At 51.0% G+C, this 12,946-nt stretch overlaps 1 protein-coding gene across 1 annotated transcript in view; it reads left to right on the top strand.

The window, feature by feature from the left end:
- Positions 1-12,946, top strand: part of LOC112493811 — a 111,368-nt gene that overhangs the window by 56,067 nt on the left and 42,355 nt on the right. The gene's annotated exons all lie outside the window — the stretch shown is intronic.

Genomic DNA, 12,946 nt, shown 5'->3' with positions numbered 1-12,946 from the left:
CCCCCCCCCCCCCCTCCCCGCCCCTGAGACAGGGAGAGTGACGACAGGGCCGCGCGAGAGAGAGAAAGAGAGAGCGATCGAGAGAGGAAGAGATGGAAGCAGCCTCTGCTCTCCGTGGGACTCTTTGAATTGCGCAAGCGTGGGTAGACAGTTATCTTGGTCCAGCATTGCGGCGTACCAACATACGAATGAACCAGCGGATGGACCACCTCCTCCATCCGACTCCGCGCGCGGCCGTTCCTACGGAATTAACAAAGTTGTAAATGAGCTCGCCGTTCGAATGCCTAAGTAACTAATGGTATTTCCGAAACCGGGTCCTCCATTTGAATATTTTCTAATGTACGACACCGACAGAGGCTCTCATTCCTACGGTCGATAACACGTGGAAAATTAATCGAGACCTCTTTGCCAATTACCCTGCTAGCCACTATCAGCCAATTTAACATCCGTTTCATTATTGTTGCTGCACTCAACTAGGCGGCTGTACTCGCGTCAGGATCGATAGGACTCAGGTGGACGGGGAGTTGAAAGAGGCTGCGCGCGACCACGTGGGGTTATTGGGCTTGCTGGAAAAGGCGTAAAACCGGGACGGGACTTAAAAAAATGTTCGATTCGCTCGAGAGTTCGATGAGAGCAGCGATAGTCGGAATTCTAGTGGCAACGAGTGGCCACGTGTGAATTCCTGGGAGAGACCTTAGTTTTACGATCAGCCTCGGTCAGCCTTCCTGGGCGACGATCAGCCACGTTTCGGTACGATTTAGAATGCCGCGATTTCGATCGAGATTAGCGCCCGTCTCGATTCGGCTCGCTGCCCAGTGGAACACAGTTCGTAACGACTTTGGAATCCCACGCTGCTTTCGAAACGGTACGCGCGAAATCGTTAGACGCCTTTAAACGCCTCGGCCGCCGAGGAACGTGAGCGAGGAGTCCGTGCGCGCGTGGCCGTCTGTCATCGGCACTCGGATCGATTAACGATTCGGAAATGATCCGAGACAGAAAGCGAATAGTTATTCCATACCGGTGTGTAGCCACACTGAGCTCCTGAATAGAGGGATAATTAGCGAGCGTACGCGGGGCCGCTCGTAACTTTATCGGATTCGTACAGGACAATGATTAATCGCGAAATTATACCATTAGGATGAATTTATAAGAATCTTTTTTAATTCCCATTCATTTACATGCCACGTGCAAAATTTGTTCCCGAGATTACCGGCCGCTTTATATTCCCGCCGCTAAAAGATCGGCGTCGCCGGGATTGAGATAAGACGATCGCGCATGCGCACCACTTGTCAAGGTCTCCCTCCCGATCCACGTAATAGAATGTTTTCCAATTTCATGGAAACAACTGCCGTCGCGCAATCTTCGTGTACCTATTGTAGCTATACGCGTCACTGGGACTCTCGATCGAGGGAACGAGTCGTCCCGTGTAATACCGGCTTAATGCGACGGGAGAAGAAGTCTGGGCGGCTTATTAGCAAAGCCCCCCGCGTAGAAGCGAATCGGTGACACGCAGCAAACAAAACGAGCCGAGTGAAAAAAAAGAAGGCGAACGCGTACGTGCTAAGGAGTCCGTCGCCGGTGAGTCCCGCGGGCAGATCTATGGGACCGCTACTAGTTTTTCTCAAGATGGCGGTCTCGATCTGACGCGATCGGCCGCTTTTCGCTCGCGCACCGCAACTTGTACCCAGGTTCGTCGGCGTCCTCGGCTTCCCGGGAGTACCTGGGGTTGTTTATCGCGCAATAAATTGCTGCCTGTTTGTTTCTGCGCTCTGCTCTGCCTCTACGACTAGTTCTCCTACCGAGGATTCGCCGTTGGGTATCTTGTACCAGAAGCTTGGGGAAGGTCGGGGAAATTTTAAGTGATCCCAAAAAAACGAGGACTCGGTATACCTGGATATCGATAGTCCTGATCTTGCGATATAATTTTCAGCGGTTGGCGGAACGTGCGAGAACCATAAAATTGGCCAGGTTCATTTGGACTCCAGCTACCGTGACTATACGGCACACGCAAGGACTCTCCCCGGGTGATTTAGAATAGACACCATTGTGAATTGGCCGTGTTCTTGGCTCTCGTGAGTCCCTCGTTTATTCTCGCGTCTCCCGGCAGATGGGGAGCGTCGATCGGCTAAATATTACATCGCGGTAGATTCCTATCTTGTACAAGTTACAAGCGCGCCTTCACCAGGGGATCCTGCCGATTTATAAAGTGTTTTCATAGCGGAGTCGCGACCCCATCCATTCGCCCAAGTGCGCGCATTTGCCAGTCTATCCTGATCTATATGTAGATGCACCTGAGGAGCAGCCGCAAGATCGGTACGTGAACCTCCAGTGCGGCGAACCGATATCGAACCTCTTGAACCTTATCTAATTCATTTATAACAAAAACATAGCAGCATCTTGTTCCTCGAGGTCATTACCTGTAAGAGTAGGTCAGAGGTCGGCTATCGGTTCTTATCCAGGAGACATCGATTGGTCCTCGGACGGGATTACCTTAGAGCTTGGACAGCTGGACGTCTTTGAACGCTGGAGACCGGGGTCTGATGAGAAATAATGAAAAAGGAGCATGGCTGGAGAAGGTAGAAGTGTCTTATGGTGGTATCATAATATTTGAGGTTAATACGCAGCGAACCGTTTATGGGCAATGCGTGTTACTGTATGCGGAGAGACTTAATCGATGTCGGTAGGTGCAACTAGTGAAGCAGCTCAAAGGGACCAGGTTGCGTTCCATCACGCGCTCCCTCGTATCTCAACGGTTTATGTCCCGGCGCGCCGAGGTGTCAAAAGCGTTTTAGTTATCTGCTAGCCCGAAGATAATATCCCTGGTCTCTGGTATATGCCTGCCTAGCGGTCCGGCTGTATAACCACGTGCGTACCCGGCTTAAGGATCGAGGAGTCATCCTCTTCCAATGGGACATGCAGCTAGAGTGGGCGTGATCGCCATTTTTCTTCCTGCTCGCGGATCACTATAAGTATACTTTGCACTTTGACCTAGCTCCTCAGCATCTTCCTGCTCCTCCTCTGAGCTTGCTCGTGCGCGAGGAGCAACGAGACACGTCGCCTTGGGAGAAACGGGAGACTCGGGATACTCCGGAGGCTGAATGGCCGATTTGCATCTGGCGCTTGTTAGCCGCGAGAGCGATTTTCTGCCTATGAAAAATCCATCTAATCTCTCCAGGGCTTCAGGCCGGACCGCCATCTGTTGGTCTTATGCGGAGAAGATGCTGCGGATGAAGTGTGGGACACGAGCTCAACCAGGAGGCATTTTATTCGGTTATCTTCTCATCCGCTTCGCTAAGGTTCTTCACTTTTCTACCGTGATTCCCCATCTGGGTGCATTGATAGTGGCACCGAGTCCAGCATCCACCTTCTAATCCCAAGGGCAATCTGCGATCGGTACCACCGATGCTCAGATCGGCCACCAGGAATTCGCGTGTGTGCCTGTCATCCTTGTCATCCTTGTCATCCTTGTCATCCTTGTCGTCGGTGTCGTCGTCTCGTGGGATAACGGGTTAGAACAACGTGCGAACAGGTCGCGCCGGCGTCTCGAAGATTACAAATATGGCGTTGACCCCGCTCGTTTCAGGGTCGCCTGAGTGCTCCAAATTATATGGAGCGACTCGACGGATAGCCATGAGGATGCTGGCGACGTGATGGCTCGGTCGGGGTTAGGTCGTGGACGGTTCCCGATCTGCCTGGTCTCTGCGTTACCTCGGAGACTGGTACCAGCATCCGACGTGAGTACGGGACACATGACGTCACGTCGATTCCTTCTCTTCTGCCACGAAGAGGCGCCCTGATCGAAGGTGGAGGAGACATTCAGGAGATGCAAAGCCGATCCAGGAGGAGCAGTTGGACGCGCCTGCGTCCTTCTTCTTCTCTCTGTAAATCGTGAGAGCGGATCGTTAGGGAGGAAAGGGTTAACCCTGGGAATTCGACAAAGTTAAGCCTGAGTTTTTGTCATCGCGCGCAGCGGGTGAGCGAGGGATGCTGGGTGAGTAGGAGAGAGGAGAGAGGAGAGAGGAGAGAGATGGGAGATAGGGAGGAAGGGGTTAGAATAATACGAAGCTGATCCCCTCCGGATATCTCTGCTCGAAGGAAGCACCAGGATTCTCGGAGTCTCGGAGCACCACATGTCGCCTCTCTTAGGTTGGTACTACTTCGATAGGCGTCCCCTGCCGGTGCGGGATCCTACGAGAGCCCCAAGCACACGCATACGGGAGAGCCATAAGGTATCGCCCGCGCGACTCAGGAATCCTCGATCGCGGACGAGCTAGAAGGTAAAGCAGCCGAAGGAACGAAGGTAGAGAAGGCAGAGTAGATAGATAGACGCAAGGCGTTGTAAAGAGAGAGAGAGAGAGAGAGAGTGAGAGAGAGAAGGAGTTCTCGAGTTCCTCCTCGTTCGCCTCGCAGTCTGTAGATCCAAACTCGGAGAATTCCTCGAACGCTCTATATATTTCAGCAGGCGGGAGGACATATTTCGAAGGCGTCCTATTTATTTATTTTATCCAGCGCGACCGCGCTCTTCCCCTTACGGGCTGCGAGGTTTCCGAGGGCCGAGATTAAATTCTCCCCCGACTGCGGGGGCTAAGTTATGCATTTCGCTCGGGGCCCGACCGGGTCCCTCTTCCGACTTATCTTCGGGGCATCTTCCCGAAGAGAGCGGGACCCTCTACGGGGAATGTCGGGCCCTCTTTCGCCTCCGTAAATCACGGATTAAAATACGCTCCCGCGGGACTCAAATGAGACGTCACTAGCTGCGCTAAGCATTCGAATTACTCAAAGTTTCTCTCCCCCCTCGGCTCACTCGTTACGTCTCTTCTTCTTCTGCTGGCTCTTTTTTTTCCTTGTTTCTCCAGCCTCTCTCTCTCTCTCTCATGGACCCTGCATCCTGCCCACCTAACGATATTCCAGCAATCAGTAAATCCTTGTACCTCCCGAGGGAGAAGATAGTCCTCACCCTCGGCTGAACTCTTCCACGTGCACGTCTTGCGTGTTCCCCTGTTCTCCATGTCTCGGTTCCATGTTCCATGTTCCGTAAGGCGGCAAGGATCTCCCTGTAGCCTGTTTCTCAGCCGGGACTCGGTAATTGGAGCGATCGGCACTTGTTTTCACACGAACCGATCACGCGCTGGGGTCCCTTCGTCCTGTTCGTTACTTCGCAACGGTAGTCCTTAACCCTTTCGCCGGTCCGTTATTCCAGCATCGGCCGTTTCAAGTAGCCAGCCTCGGTCCCTTGTTCTCTCTAGCTGCTCCCTGTCACAGCTTAACCTCGACCTCCAGGCTGTAAGAGCGGAACCGGAAGCGAAGAGTGGATCCACGTTTCCAGGAGGTACGAGGCCACCGGATCGCTCCCTGGGTGGCTTCTCGGTGGCCAGCCTCCCGACAGATCGACGGATCGTAGCGGATCCGGATCGATGCTCTCGCGATACTCGCCGGCCGTAGAAACGGTCCAGCGTTCCTGGGATGCTGAGACATAGAGGTTCAACGATTATATTCTGCATTCGCTTCGGCCGTCCCCTGCGACTCCTGACTCCTGCAATTCCTGTGTCTTTGCCTTTGCCTACCTACCTACCCTATCGCGAGTTACGAGTCCCCGACATCGTAAAGATGCACGTGGCTCTGCTACTCTTCGAGATCCTCGTTTCGTGCCTGTCGTCCTTCTGCCGCCGCCCGCCGCCTCTTCCTGTCCATCACCATCTATCCAATTGATTCCGCATGCCATCTATAGCTATGACCACTCTTAACGTAGGACCTTCTCTTCTGCGGACGCAACTGTTACAGTCCTATCTCTTCCTGTGTTTGTCTCAAGTCTCAGTCCCCTGACGTCTTTATACGACAGACCTTCGATCGACTGCCTACTTCACTGCCTAGAGATTCGTCACTTCGTCGCCATTCTCCATTAATCTCCACTTCAATATTCTCTACCTTCGTTATGGACTTTAGAATTTTCGTTCTCCGTTTGGACGAAGGGCTGAGACTCAACATCCGACCTGGAATATCTGCCAAGTCCCATGAGGCCCAGAAAGAGGCCCAATGGCCCCGGGGGACTCCGCACCAAATTTACCACAGCACAAAGTTTAAACATACCAGGACCTAATTAACGTCCGACCCGAACGAGTTACCCGCCGCGTTCTGTGACGGGAGCCTGACGTGCCTGAAATATGTCAGCCTCTTCGAGTCCACCTACGAGATCATCCTGAGAACTCAGAGCTGAGAACCGAGAGCTCGTAATCGTCTGTCTTTGTTTTTCGTTGCTCTCTCTCTCCATCTCTCTCCCGACGTATAGTTTGAATGACGAGTATCAAGATGCACTTGCTGGTTACGTAGGATCTTTTACGTTTGGACCGAAGTGGGTCAATGCATTAATTTAGCCTCATAAAAACGTTGAATGTTAAATCGATTTATACCGGCTAATTGATAGTGGCCGACTGACGCGATCAGAGGTTAAGTTGTCATGCGAGACTAGCGAAGACAGACTCGATCCTTGCGAAATTACTGCGGATCGATCCCGATGCTCTTTGCGGTTTCTGATCGGTCTAAGAATAGCGATCATCAAGGTGCCACAGTGTAGCGTATGATTTTAATTTCTTTTTCTTTTCTCAATATTAGACGATCGTTAAGCTAATGACCGATCCTTCGCCGATCGGTACCACGATGTCTTGCTCAAACTCTGTGGGAAGCCGATCGCAAAGACGCCATTAATGACTCCCCCCGAAATATTTAGGAGCATCCTCTAGGCATCATCCGCCTCTTGGGGTCTCGTGGCTCGTAGTCGGCGCGACGTCCGTCGACCTGGCGATTCGCTTGAGGTGATAATTAAAGTGGATTTCGCGAAGGCGTCATTATCCTCGCGATGTCCATGGTGGATCAGCGGAATACGAAGGACGTGCCAAGGGAACCAAGAATCGGAGGAACGGTAGGAACCGAGAGGAACGAGAGGAACGAGAGGAACGCACTTGGAGAAGGAGATGGCCTTTTTGTTTTTCTGGGTAATTCAACCTTTCTCCATCGGTGACCTTCCTGACCTCCGAGTACCTCCTTCTATCCCCCTGTCCCAACACTTTTTCGATCTCTACCTCTCTCTCTTTCAATCCTTCTGCGCTTCCATCCTCTTTCTCTCGCGCGCCTCGGACGAGAGGAGCTCAAGGAGTTTCGAGTCTCGGGAAGATCTCAGGCGGATGAGCTAGGGAGTCTCGAGCTAGAACCGTGGAGTCAAGTGCTGAGTGCGGGCACACGTGCCCGTTCACAATTAAGACCCAAATGAAACAAACACTTGACTCTACCTCAGGAACTTTCGTAATGGCGCACGCAAACAAATCGAGCGGTACATTCATTAAGCGAGCCTTTACCTACGTTTACAATTGGGCAGTGAGTAGCGTCTTGTCGGCCCACACGCAAAGGTAGAAAGAATCGTTAGATTGGCCTCTTCGTCCAGTCCGTATTATCATTTTAATTCTCTTTTTATTATTCTGCTTCCTCCTTCTCCTACTTCCCCACGATTCCAATGCCACTTGTTTGCTTTAATCGCTTGGGCTCCCGTTCGCCTCGATTCATCACTTCAACGTTTACCTATCTCCCCCTTATTCCTTTGCCTTCCCAGCTGTCTACCTATATCCAAATATATCTGGCCAACCGATCGCACCAGCTTCCACTTCATTTCGTAGGGTCATCCGATGGGCAAACTCTTTCTCAGCTTCCATGGGAAATCAATGGATGGTCAGAAGTTGGTACGACCTCGTGGCTAGCCGAGGGCTGCCAGGGATATATACTGCAGAGTGTTTTGAGTTTTGGGGCACGTGGGCCGGGACAAGACGCGCTGAGAATTCTTGCGACACCTCGGAGGCCCCCGTCGGCGAGAGAGTCAGAGAGACGATCGCTTAGAAACTTCGGATGCTGCGGATCGCGTTACGAAATTCTGAGGAAACATCAAAATATACGAGCCAAAGCCGAACGTAAACCATTCGAGTAACACGAACCTCTTGCTCTTGTGGCCATTCGATTTTTCGATATCTCGATCGACCAGTTTAAGAGTCATTAGAGAGCAAAGTCAGGAAGACGAGGACCGGCGAATTGAAAATTCGGAAGTTGATAAATAGTTTGAGCGCATAAAAATGAAATAGCAAAGCGTTCCAGTCACGCGCCTCTGCCTACTAAATCGAAATCGGAGATCCTCTTTATTCTCGGTGCTTTATGGCTCATAAATTACATCTATAATCCACCAATAAAATCTTAAACGTAGCTCATAAAATGCTATAATTAAGAGTCCGAAGTCCACCGGTAACAAGATCGAAAACATTCCGAGCGTAGCGAGCTGTATGGAAAAAGAGAAGAAAAAGAGAAAAGGAAAAAGGAGCGAAGAGAGGAAGAAAGACAGAGGCGTCCTGAGACTCGGGGGGAGCAGGAAGACGCCAGAGAAATAGAAAACGAAGAGGAAAAAGACGAGGCAGCTCGGATCGAAATCGGAATCGAAATCAGAATCTAAGCCAATCCCAGACCGAAGTTTATCCGGCGGTCGTAAAGATCTACCCGGTAGAAAATATCTCCAAGGCAAACACCAGAAATCGATTTGTTTTAAGGAGAGCCTCTCGTGGCCGTCCCGATTCCAGCCTCCGGGGAATCCAAAGAACCGAGGACCATTTCCCTCGGTTCGGTAATTAAACCGATATCTTCGAGTTGACGACGCCGATCGACGCCATCCACTCTAGTAACTCCTTCACGATCCATTATAAGATTCGCTCCCATCTTATCTACGGGTCCATTAAGAGCGCCGTGTTTCTCATTTTTTAACTGGAATTCCGGAGGCTGTGACTCCACTTCGAATTTTGGCGCTCTATTCCTCGTACCGGTTGCTCGAACTGTACCAACGATCCCAAAGATGGAATCGCACCGATGATCCACGTATAGATCTTCGGCATTGCCGATTCAACAATTCCCTCGGGCCTGAAGATCATTCGGTACAAAATACTTGGTCGAAATGAAGTCGTTTCAGAGGCTGCAGTCATCTTTAGAATTCTAGGCAACGACCAAACGATTCCAAGAGAGGAGAGAAGAAGTCATAGTCGTCCTATAGGGCTCTTACGTCCCTGCATCTACGCGACTGTACAGGCCGATGCATTCTGCAAATGCAAAGCACGCACGCGGTTTCATTGATCTCGAGGAAAAATGTCAGTTGGCTGCGCGACGGCAAAGCAATTGGTCCCAGTTGGATCCTACGAGATTCACTACGATACGTCACTGTTACATGTACAACTTTTTTTATATTCCACTTGTAAATTTTCATACCGATCTCAGCTCCGAGTCTACTAAGAATTTTATTTCCTTTTGAAAAAAAAAAACCTGTATTTCGTAAAGAATCGATCTAGAACTCCGCATGGGATGCTGGGACAAGAGTATCTCAGCGAATGACCAGAATGACAGATAGAGCGTCGCTATCCATCAAGACACGGCCGTAAAGATAGCGAAAATTTATCGACCGGTCTACCGATCGCAATCGATCGACTTTCAGTGAGATTTTTATTGGATCTCGCACGCAACTCGCGATGGGATGCTGCAGGATCCACAGCCGATATCAATACCGATACGAGACTGGATGACGGTTCGATCGTCACTGTAGGAAGAGAAAAGACCAAAGGAGAAAAGGGTAGAACGTAGGAAAGATAAAAGAAAGCCAAGAGAAATAAAAAGATAAAGAGCCAATGAAGGATCGTCGATCCGTTAATCGTTTGCGTGGGTAGTATGCGCTGGACCCAATCTACGTGCGCGCGCGCGCGCGTCCGTGTACCCGAGTGTCTGTCCCTCACAAAGTAAACGATCTCTGCTATTATATCGGCACTCTGATCGTTTCACGATCCGATCGCTGCTACCATCGATCGGATCGCATTGAGAATTCGACTGAGCGAAGTGATGGATTTTCTGATGTCACGAACGACTTGCACGAGTCTCGTATCAGGAGATAACGCAAAGACCGTGCTCGTTGATCTCCGTAAATATTACAGATTCACGTGCAGGCCGACTTTACGTTCGCATTACGTAAATTGTCCGAGAGAACTCCGAGCGCCAGGATTAATAAAGCATCAGCGCTGAGTCCATATTTTTTAATTAGTCGGACTTACGGCCACTGTCCTGTTCCATATAAGTGACCATGCATCATGCCTGAGACCGGTAGGAATATACTTACTTTGTGCCTGAAGCAGCCCGGGCTATCTACCGATCTACCAATCTCCTTACCGATTTCCTCTTTACAGCTATATATATTCCCCGAGAGGTATTCACTTCTCCACGAGTTCAAAATTCTTCACGTTATCGGACTCAATAATTCAGCCGCGAATAGAAACATCATTTCTCCGTTAAGTCTCTATACCGTCAGGCAGCATCGTGCTGCGGCTACTTCGGGTTCCATAGCGTGCGGCCACATGATATTTCTGATATCGCTAATTTATGCTCTCTAGCCTCGCCCGGAATTAACACGTTATGTAATTCAAAGAGCCCGTAACCGTTCTCAAAGGGTTCTTAACAATTCTCTATACAGGTTAACTCTTCTCGGGTCTCGAGCGGTGCCTGATCTCGATCCAGATGGAACCTTGCCGATGGCGCATGTCCAGGTATTTGCATCCAGACCAGAGGAGTGCCAGGGCAGAGCAGCCAGAGGAGCCAACCGAGTAACCGCGAGCGAGCGAGAGAACGAATCCTCGGGGGACTCTTCGGCAAGGAGGGAACGGAGACGCAGCAATAATTATAACAAATTGCTATTTAATTGCTTCATTGCTGCCAACGAGTTCCACTCGACTCAGCGCCGCGCTGGGAGACTCGAGAGCCGCGCACCTCCGCAACTCATTAGGCTCTTCCCTCTCGCTCCTCTGGTGGGCCGCCATGCGCTCTCCTGCTCTTCGCCTTTCCACCCTCTTCGTTGTCCCATTACCTCGCTAGCCGGAGACAGCCTCCTGCTAGACAAGCTCGGCGTCGCGAGCTCGTGACGGAAGCTGCTGGTAATTGGAATGTGGAACAAAACTGGAGAATCGAATGTCGTGGAAGATTTGGAGTCCCGGCGAACCAAAAAAGGTAGGCTGGTTCGATTGAGACGATAGCTGGGAGTCGACCTAGTGGAAGGCCTTATTTATGGGGCCGTATAGTTGGTGATATTTACAATGATGTCGGGCGTGCGCGTATAAAATGATTGCGTCGCGACCGCGCCGAGGACTCCCCACTGGTTTACGCCCGGCATACATCTCCATATTATACTCGGCACTGTAAATATCGTGGGATTTAATTTCTTTCATGGGGCCTCACTTTATGCATCCCAGTCAACGCTTCGAGACTTCCTCTATCCCTCGGGATAATGGACCAGAAATGGATAATAGCCAGAACCAGTGGCTACCTCAGGAACCCAGCGACCCGGCAGTCCAGCTGTCTAGGAAGTGGTGGTACCACTGGGCTACGCACCCGTTAGGAAGACGGGAGAAAACAAAGGGACGGACCTAGTCCTGATTATGATTCGAGGCAGAGACGTCGGGACGGACAAGCCTGTATAATAAAATCTCTTGAAAAGGGCATACAGAAGATCGGTACCAAGTGGGAATACGATGGCGAAGAGCTTTGATCATCTGCCGCAACACCGGCTGCCCCTGAGGTGTCGATGCAAAGAAACGAAGGGACTTCCTTCTACTTCCTTCTAATGGGAACGAGTCACCAGGAAGAGCCAGTCGGGATGGAATCGCGACCTCTCCCTCTGTCCCATCGTCATTGGGATTCCGAGGGATAACGGATGATCGGGATTGGCCGATTGAAAGTCTCGAGTGAGAATAGGAGAAAAGGCGAGGAAGGATAGTGGGAGACAACGAGACGGAGGGAGAGGGACGAACATTGAGTGAACAGCATATTTTCTCCAGACGCAAAGTCCAAAGGTAGAGATGTAATTTCATGCAAAGGAGCCCGAGACCCCACTGATCTGTATTGCCGAGTAAAGTGCTCGGGAGAAAAGAGATCGAGAGCCGAAGAGAGACGACGTCGGAGGTACAGCTAGAATGCATATATCGAGGGTAGGGCAGGCAGAGAGAGAGAGAGAGAGAGAGAGAGAGAGAGAGAGAGAGAGAGAGAGAGAGAGAGAGTGAGGGGAGGGCGGCGAGAGAGGTAGAGATGGAAAGCTGAACAAGAATGTACTTCGAACTCTCGACATAACGGGTAGCAATGTAACCAGATCACGAGCGGGTCTGGTTCGAGAGAGATCACGACACGACATCATATTACGATTATTAACAATTACAATTGATTTAGCATTGTTCTACGCGCGCACTGCATTATTCAAATCTATTTAAATGATGCCGCGATAAACCTCCGAGGCCGATTTTATCCGGGCGCGCAAGTGCTGCTGCCGATCACGAATGCAAGGACGGCTCTCGGCTCTCGAGCGGCGCTCAAAAATGTCGCAAGCTCATCAATTTGCACGAGAGCACCTAGTTTGCTCTGCTTATTGTCAGAAAACAGTACTCGGCTGGAATATCTTTAGCGTAAGCTGGCTATTATCTGTCTCCATGGATTAATGAGGTGTCGCCGTGACGTCCGTCCATGGTATCCAGGACGGGTGTCTGGATTTGGGAGATTCTCAAGGAAACGAAGGGAATCGCCCCTCCCCTCTCCCTGCAGGGTGGGAGCGTTACGACGTCTTTGATTGGCATCTCGTGGTCCAGGAATCGTGAGCCTTGCGTCACACGTTAAAACGCTCCATTAGAGATTTGACCTATCGCAATGGGCGATGAGCACGCGGACTCGTCGCAGGTCAGGCAGTCGGACAGAAAGGCAGAAAGGCATAAAGGCATAAAGGCAGCCACGCACACGGGTTACATGGAAGGCGGAGGAGGCGAGGGAGGAGGAAGAGAATCTTTGAACCTGTGTGCGTCACTCAAGATGTACGTGTGCCTCGGCGTGCGAAGCCGAGTGCGGAGCACCTCAC

Source organism: Cephus cinctus, unplaced genomic scaffold (genome assembly GCF_000341935.2).
Source record: "Cephus cinctus unplaced genomic scaffold, Ccin1 Ccin1_scaffold0168, whole genome shotgun sequence".
Classification (NCBI taxonomy): domain Eukaryota; kingdom Metazoa; phylum Arthropoda; class Insecta; order Hymenoptera; family Cephidae; genus Cephus; species Cephus cinctus.
This window is presented reverse-complemented; position numbering and strand designations above follow the sequence as displayed.